The sequence below is a fragment of the Mus pahari genome, chromosome 17 (genome assembly GCF_900095145.1).
Source record: "Mus pahari chromosome 17, PAHARI_EIJ_v1.1, whole genome shotgun sequence".
In the NCBI taxonomy this organism is placed as follows: Eukaryota; Metazoa; Chordata; class Mammalia; order Rodentia; family Muridae; genus Mus; species Mus pahari.
Window position 1 is genome coordinate 44,536,017 of NC_034606.1, and position 8,898 is coordinate 44,544,914.

Sequence of the window (8,898 nt, forward strand, 5' to 3'; positions counted from 1 at the left end):
GGAGGAGGAGGAGGAGAAGGAGAAGGAGAAGGAGGAGAGGAGAGGAGAGGAGAGGAGAAAGAGAAGAAGAAGAAAAAAAGTCTGTCAGCAACTTCTCAGTGTGCTGCACAAGCCTCTACCTCACATCTCATAGAGCAGGGACAGCCAGGAGGAGGAGCCCAGAGGAGGAGCCCAGAGGAGGAGCACAGAGAAAAGCTAAACCCAGAGGCCTCCGGGTTCCTGCCTCGGAGCTCCCACTCTGCTTCTTCCCTTTCTGGCCTTCAGTGAACATGGATGACAGTCCTGCTATGGACCACTTTGTATGGCTGCACTGGTCTGTAGGGATGCAGGGTTGGTTTTGTGACAGATTCAGATCACTGTATAAGCTGTCACCTCTGCCTGAAACCCACTTTCTCCACCTTTCTATGTGGTAACATTGTAACTGTCACTGCCCGGGGAGCAACGTCCCCTCAGAGCCTCCATGACACCTGTAACTGTCCTGCTGCTGGTGTCTCCCTCCCTAGCTGGATGCAGCTCCCCACATTAGGCCTGAGAGACTGGACTCCTGAAGAAATTAAACAGCCTGCGAACAGACAGCAACAGCTGGTGAGAACAGGAAAGAGAGCTTGGTCCGTGAAGTACCAGCCGCACAAGTCTGAGGACCTGAGGTCGATTCCCAGCACCCATGTGAAAGGCTTGGCCTGCTGATGTACACTTAGATTCCAGAATGGAAAGGCGGAGACAGACAAGTCCCTGGGGCTCCCTGCCGGCTTGGCTTACCTCGCTTGAGAGCCTCAGGTCCTAGTGAGAGATCTTGTTGCAAAAAAACAAGGTGGATGAGGAACATTACCCAAGGCTAACCCTCTAGCTCCCATACTCATACTGTACACTAATGCAAATGCTGTGTCATGATAACCCTATAATGTCTATGCTGCTGGCACCTGCATTCTACAGATGAGGCAAACTGCAGATCCTGTCCTTCCCCAGGCTGGCCTCGAACCCATCCTCCTGCCTCAACCTCCAAAGTAACAGGAATACATAATGTACAATAATACCACCAGCTTAATTTTATCTATCTATCTATCTATCTATCTATCTATCTATCTATCTATCGCTTTATTGTTTAAGACAAAGTCTCACTATGTAGTCTGGCCGTCTTCTTGGAACTCACTATGTAGACCAGGCTAGCCTAGAACTCACAAAGCTCCATCTGTCTCTGCCTCTGCCTCCAGAGTGCTGGGATTAAAGGCATGAGCCACCATGCCCAGCTACCTTAATTTTAAGAACCATGAATTCTACCTAGTAAGTGACCCGCCCGAGGACACAGTGCTAATAAAAGCAAGGATTTGAGCTGCAATTCCTAATTCTCTTTCCAGGTCACAGGGACAGCTCAGCACATTAGCTCCCTCTCCTGCTCCCACATTTCAAAGTGTTTGCAAAGTCTCTAACTTTACATTTTAGTTATCATTACTATTGTTAGTGTGTGTGTGTGTGTGCGCGTGTGCATGTGTGTACACATGCATGCCACAGCACACATGTAGTTGTTAGAGGACAACTTTCAGGAGCTGGGTCTCTCCTTCCACCACAGGCTCTGGGGATCAAAGCTGGGTCATCAGCCTTATGCAGAAAGCACCTCTACTCACTGAGCCGTCTCGCTGGCCCAGATTCAGGAACCCTCAGCTGCCTATGCTCACACACCCGCTGGCCTTTCTCCCTCAACTCCCATGCTCACATCCTACGTACAGCCCGTCAGCCCCCACCTCCTGGCACAGCTGTGCTTCTGCAGGATTCGGCAAAGACCCCTAGTGGAGCACGTGCAATCTCATGGCCTCTGTCCAGAGAAGGGATGAGTGCCTAATTCCTCATACAGGCAGGCCAGCGAGTCACTGCACCAAATCCAGCCAGCCCGGCACCTGGCAAAGTAGAGCAAGACGTCTTCGTGGAACTCAAAGGAAGACACAGCGGCTGCATCCAGCTTGCCTGACTCCACTATTGGCTCTATCCCCTGTCCTTCTGCCCATGTTCATAGAGCATGGACGGTGGGTGACTGACCATACCTCCCAAGTTAACAAAAGAGAAGCTAAGAGCCCAGGAGACCTGGGACAATCTGGGATTCAATCCTTAAGAAAACAAGTTCAGAGCTGGCTCAGTCACTGACATTCCGCCCTGGCATGGCAGCTCCATATAAACTGGGCACGTTGCCTATAATCCTAGGTATTGGGAGGTAAAGGCAGGAAGGTCAGAAGTTCAAGGTTACCCTCAGCCACATAGTGGATTCAAGTTCTGCCTAGAATACATGAGACCTTGTCTCCAATTAAAAAAACAAAACAAAACAACAACAACAACAAAAACAGAACAAAAAAGTTTCAATTCAGTGGGGCCAAATGACAGAGAGCAGAAGAGACCAGCAGGAGAGCGGGGCCTGGGGCACAGTAACCTTCAGCCCCAAAGATGCAAAAGAAAAACAGAGCAGAGACTAAAGAGACACCAGGGACCAAAGGGGCAGCAAACAGGAAGGAGGCATGTCATCTTGGAGTTACATGCCAGAATGAAGGAAGCAAGATGCAGGCGATGATACAGCCCCACAGCACAGGCCGTGTGTGTCACTTCCTCTCAAACTTTCAAAGGCTTTCTGTGGACCACACCGGGATAAGAAACCAAAACCCTCCAAGAGGGAGACATGGCAGGCCTCCGAGTCTGCTTGGGGCCCCTGCTGGCCTCCTCCTCGGTGCTCCACCTCTAACTCCAGGACCAGGAAAGCACTGAGCAGACCGAGGTCAGAGGGGAAAAGCTTGGCGATCAGACCAACTGACCTGTGATGGGGAAGGTGGCAGCCCCACCTCACCGGAGAGTGGAGGGTGGGACAGGAACTCACTTTGAACTGTGCCTGGCACACGGTAAGTGCTCAAGAAACGAGCTGTTGTTCCTATTGTCCTCTGGGCCCCTTTAGAGCCCTCTCCCTACCCCAAGTAGAACACTGTCTCAAATGTATTAGTCACGTGCTAGGCTACCTCAGCCAACCACAGCCTTTCACAGGGGACAACCCATGTCTCTGGCCTCTCTTCCCTGATGGCCAGCAAATTCAGGGCACACAGGAGGTATTGAGCAAGCACCTGCTGCCCCCAAAAAGCCTCAGCCAAGGGCCTGGGGCAGACCCCACATAGAGCTCCAGGCTTCCCAACACTCACACCAAATCCCCAGTCTCATTCGCTGGTACTCACTTTCAAAACAAGAAAGGCCTGGGCCCTGCCTTGCCTAGCAGCTTCTACTCCAGGGAGCATGCTGAGAAAAATGAGCACAGCGGGACTGGAAATAGCACTGAGCCCCTCTTGGGGAGAGGCCTGGGCAGACCAGCTGGCAAACAGAAGCAAAGCCTCAAAGGCAGGGAGTGCTGGAGGGCTCAGCAGCACACTGCCTGCCCAGAGGAGCACCTGAGGTACCGACACAGTGCACAGGACCAAAAGAGAGGGAAAAAAAATGGGAGCGAGAAGCCGGCAGACAAGTCTGGTCCACAGAACTAGGACAGGCTGTCCACTGATGCTCTCCCACCCGGAAGCTCTTCTTTCCTCCCTAGTCCAACCCCACCACCCTGGGAGCAACTTACAAGGCACCCCCCCCCCCAGGGTTGCACAAGGACGCCCAGGTCACCTATGGCTCTTAGGGTAGTATTTAGAGTCGCACCACCCACACTGGCCAATGGGGTCGCTATCTATGTCCACCTCCCCAGCAGACTGGGAGCCTCTAGAAGCAGGTACTAGATCCCATTCCTCCGAGCTCTACTCCAGGGGCATCAGGGAGAGCAGTGAGCCAACAGGGCTAAGTCCTAAGCCTGGCACACAGTAGATGCTCAATAAGTTACAAGGCAACTTGGGCAAGACCCAGGGATGAAGATGCTACCAGAGCCTACTAGTCCCACACTGACAAGTGAGTCACTAATCCCCATCCTGTCCCACCCCACCCACCTTGACCTGCTGCCTCAGTTTCCATACCCACATCTATGCCCGATACTTTCTTTGCACAGCTGCCTGAGAACTGGGAAAATACACATGGAAAGCAGGAATCCTCTGAGGAATGTCAGTCACCCAGCTTTGGCACGACTGTCCCTTTGTACTGAAGCCTTTTTTTTTTTTTTTTTTTTTTGCTGGCTTTTGTTTGAAGATATTTGAGTAAATTAAGTTTTTATCATGGTTTTTTTTTTTTTTTTTTTTTGCTGGCTTGTCCCCTCTTCCCCCACCCAGCACTGAATCCACCTCCGTATTCCTCTGGCTTTGTCTTCTGTTTCTGGAATCCCTGTGGTTCTTTCCAATTCTGATTCTGCCCAAGCACCTGAGAGCTCTTCGATGCCTCCATCCTCACATCTGTGTGCGGGGGGAGCACAAGCCTGGCCTCTGGGGCTCCCCCACCCTAGGGTTCCAACTCCAGCCCTGCACAGAACTCTCAAGATATTCAGATGTGCCGAAACCAAGGGCCCACCAAACTTGTTGACACGAAGAGGGATGCTGCAAACAGCCCAACAAGAAAGCCAGACCTCTGAGAAGTACCTGCACCTCCCCTGTTGCTGATGCTGGCATGTGTGTGTGTGTGTGTGTGTGTGTGTGTGTGTGTGTTGAAAGCCAGACCTCTGAGAGGTACCTGCACCTCCCCTGCTGCTGATGCTGGCGTGTGTGTGTGTGTGTGTGTGTGTGTGTGTGTGTGTGTGTGTTGGCTGAATCTACAGAACTAGCCTCCAGGGCACAGATTGTTACTTCTCTCCTTACATAAAGCACCTGGCAGCCAGATGAATAATACATAGACCTTCACCTCACACACAGGTATCAGGCAGGCAGACACCTGCTTTGCCCCACCAAGGCCTCCAAGGGAGGGAGGGATGAGATGTCCCGCCTCGTACAGTCCTCCAAGAAAAGGTACAAACTAAAAATCCGAGCCCGTTCCCCAGACTCCCTAGCTTTGCCATTGCCTGGAGCTCCTTAGCCCGGGAGTCCTTATCCAAGTAAGGTGTCCAAGGGCGTGCCCAGGCAAACAGGCACTACACACCCAAACCAATCTCTAGGGTTCCTTTGAACACCCAACATCCTGGGTGCCCCAGATTCCTGTCCCTCTCCAAATCTACTGACCTGTGTGCAAAGCGCGCGCACACCCCCATTTACGCGTGTACCGCCTCAAGGGCCGACCACCGGGCCAGGTCAAAGCCACTGCACTGGGGGACCGACGCCTCCCCGTCCCGTTCGGTCGTGCCAGGCTGCAGCACACCCACCGCGGCGCGCACAGTCCCATCGGTAAGAGGCTGGGCCCCGCGCTGCCCACCCCGACTCCCCCACGAGCAGGTCGGGTTACACTCAGGGCCCCGCCACGCTGGCGAAGCGGGCACACCCACGGGCCGCTCGGGGGCCTCCGAGTCCCTGCCTCCCGGCGGGAAGTCCCCAGAGTGGGGTTCTCCCCAAGGTACAGCCCCCGCCCGGTCTCCGTTTCATCCCGTGCATCCGCCGCCCGGGTACCTCAAGAGCCCATGGCGCTGGAGACCGCAGGCGGAGCAGGCGGCGCCGCAGCCCGGTATCTCGGCAGCCGCTGGCGCGTCCCGAGCCCCGCCGGGTACCGCCGCGCCGCGCCTGCGCACTCGGAACGCCGCTGGCGGGGGGCGGGGCCGGAGCGCGCGGCTGAGGTCACTCGCCGAGCCTTAAAGGGGCCGCGCGCTGCGAAGCTCCACGCGCAATCTCGGGTCGGGAGGATGGTGCGGTCCTCTTGCAACTCGCAAACGCACCGCGAGAGACCCAGGGCCCAGATTGCCGAGTCCAGTCCCGCCCACCACAGTCCTGGGATGCACAGTCTGACCCGCGGGATCCAAACTGTCCCGGACACTCGCGAGCTAGCTGGAGTTTCAATTCTCTGAAAGCCTTGTGTATGGCAACGCTGAAGGTGAAACGAAATCTAGTTGACGTTTGAGACAGGGAGGGTGAGTGTGAGGCTGTGGAACGGACTTCCACGGAACGTTTTGTACAGTTATGCAAAATGAAACTGCTCTCGTGGAGCTGCCCAACCTCGTTCCTGGCCGCCTAATTAACCGATTCTGGAGGAGTCATTCCAGCTCCTATCCCATTTTGATTTGTGAGGTCCCCACGTCTTACCCAGATAACTGAAATGCGTAATATGCAACCAAGTTTATTTTTATCTCCAGCTCCAACTGTCTACCGACGCCTCTTAGCGGGCTCAGCTGCTTTCCCTTCCACACACGTTTCTTCTTCATAGCATTCCCCAATCCCTGCTTCCAGTCTTCAAGCCAAAAGGTCTGGAATCATCTTTGAGTGCTCCCCTCCCGCTCCCCTTCATCCCATCAGCTTGGGCAGGACATCCTGTATCCCTAGACTCTGGCCTCCACCCTACTGAACTGCTGCTATGTGATCCAGGCTCTGCCCAGGTACTGTGGGCATCTACTTAGCCCCAGTTTTCCAACCTTGTCCTCTGCGGGTCTGTGCCAATGTGAGAATCCAGGATTCCTTTAAATCGGTGGAGGAATGCTTGCTTACCATTCTCCAGACCCTCGGTTTGATTCTTTGCACCAAAATAAACAAACAAGTGAACCCACCCAAGATGAACTATATGGCACTTTGCTCAAAACCCTTAACTAGTTCCTCATGCCATTCCAAATCAAGCCATCTTCTGCAGATCTCTGCACTGCCTTGATCCGGCATCTCCCTCCGCAGGCATCTCCCTCCGCAGGCATCCCTGACCGAATCTCCTTTTCCTGAACACTGACCTCTTGCTTTCCCTACAACCAGCTGTAGCCATTCAGCTTCCATGCCTTTGCACCTGCTGTCCCCTCTGCTGGAGTTACAGTTTCCCCAGACATGTCTTCAAAGGCTTTGCTCTGCTGGCTCTACTGGGGAAGCTGAGGCAGGGTTGTTCTGAGACAAATACCTCCTTCCCAGGGTAAGATTGCTGAGCCCCTCACACGCAGTCCATCGTCAACATCTCACTGTGCCCTGTTCTGCTAATAAAGTTTAATTTCTAACATGTACCAATGGTTTTCCTATCTTATTATTCATCTTCCTGGTGAACACAATTTCCAGAAAGACTGTTGCATTAACTTTGGGGAGATACATACCCCAAATAGGAAGGCACCCGAACAAACCAAAGATTCTACACAACTCTTCCTCCATGAACCTGTGAATTTATTGGGCATACTATGGAAATGTGGGTGAGGGGTTACTGGCAGCTGTAATATGTAACTCCCTCCACCCCCGTCCCCAGTTGAATGACCTTTGGGAGTTAAGAGTTCTTGGAAGGTAGAAAATTCTAGAATCGAGCCACTCCCATGAGGCTCTGGGGGGCTCATTACCCATGCTGGACTGGGACTTTTTTCTTTTTTGTTTGTTTGTTTGTTTGTTTTTAATCACCCTTAAGAAGCAACCGTTCACTCTTGCTCCTATAGCAGCTGTAATAGACTCGTTGACTGTTCATTAACCAAGCTAGATTGAGCAGAATCATTCCTTTATTCTGTGACCAGTCCCTTTCCTGGGATGAGGAGATGTTTGTTCATGTCTCCCCAGGAAAAGTGCATGCAGCAAGGATGAAGATGTCTGACGGTTTCTTGTTTCCTGTCAAAAACTAGTACTCAGCACTGGGGTTGGCCTGGCAAGCACGAGCCAAAAGTATCTGTAACATGGACAAATACACTAGCTAGGTCCTGAGGGGAAGCTCGGGGTACTTGAGGGCCTGAGTTCAACCCTCATGACAACATGACTGAAGGAGAAACCAGCTGTCTTCTATCCTAGAGGCACACACAGTGACATGAATGCACACACACACACACACACACACACACACTCTCTCTCTCTCTCTAAATAAATAGATTTTTTTCAAAGAAAAAAAAAAGCCAAATAGTAGCCTTTAATTGAATTATATGGGAAGCAGGAGCACTAAGTAGATTTCTGTGAGTTTAAGGTCAGCCTGGTCTATATAGCAAGTTCTAGGGCAGCCATGGCTACATAGTGAGACAGTCACTTAAAAAATAAATAAGATGAGCGATAGCAGCACACACCTTTTATTCACAGTGCTAGGGAGGCAGAGGCAGGTGGATCCCTGTGAGTTTGAAGCCAGCCTCGTCTACAGAATGAGTTCCAGGACAGCCAAGGCTATGTAGAGAAATCCTGTAGATAGATGATAGATAGATAGATAGATAGATAGATAGATAGATAGATAGATAGATAGATAGATAGATGAAATGACCTCTTTTGTCTTAGTCAGGTTTTTTAATTTTTATTTTTTTGGTTTTTCAAGACAGGGTTTTTCTGTATTGCCCTGGCAGTCCTGGAACTCATTCTGTAGACAAGGCTTGCTTCAAATTCAGAAATCCACCTGCCTCTGCCTCCCAAGTGCTGGGATTGAAGGTGTGCACCACTACTGCCCGGCAGCATTTAGTCAGGGTTTCTATTCCTGCACAAAAACGTGACCAAGAAGCAAGTTGGGGAGGAAAGGGTTTATTCAGCTTATGTTTTCCACATTGCTGTTGATCACCTAAAGAAGTCAGGACTGGAACGCACACAGGGTAGGAACCTGGAGACAGGAGCTGATGAAGAAGTCATGGAGGGGTGCTGCTTACTGGCTTGCTTCTTCTGGCTTGCTTAGCTTGCTTTCTCATAGAACCCAAGACTACAAGCCCAGGGATGGCACCACCCACAGTGAGCCCTCCCACCCTTGATCACTAATTTCCCAATGTCTTACAGCTGGATCTCCTGGAGGCATTTCCTCAAGGGAGGCTCCTTTCTCTGTGCTAATTCCAGCTTGGGTCAAGCTGACACATGAAACCAGCCCGTACATCTTCCCAACCGGGGTTTGAAATTCACAACTTCCTAGTTGCCCCTGCAGAGTTGCTAACTCCTGTGTGTCAAGTCCTTGCCCCAACTATCACTGTGTCTACACCAC

General features: G+C 51.9%; 1 protein-coding gene across 3 annotated transcripts in view; it reads right to left on the reverse strand.

Moving 5' to 3' along the window:
* The window catches only part of Tmem184b (transmembrane protein 184B), a 44,522-nt gene extending 38,951 nt beyond the window's left edge, over positions 1-5,571 (reverse strand). For all 3 annotated transcript variants that reach the window (XM_029548169.1, XM_029548170.1, XM_029548166.1), the window contains exon 1: positions 5,475-5,571. The gene's annotated coding sequence lies outside the window, so the exon portion shown is untranslated. The remainder of the gene's footprint in view (positions 1-5,474) is intronic.
* Between the last annotated feature and the right edge of the window lie 3,327 nt (positions 5,572-8,898).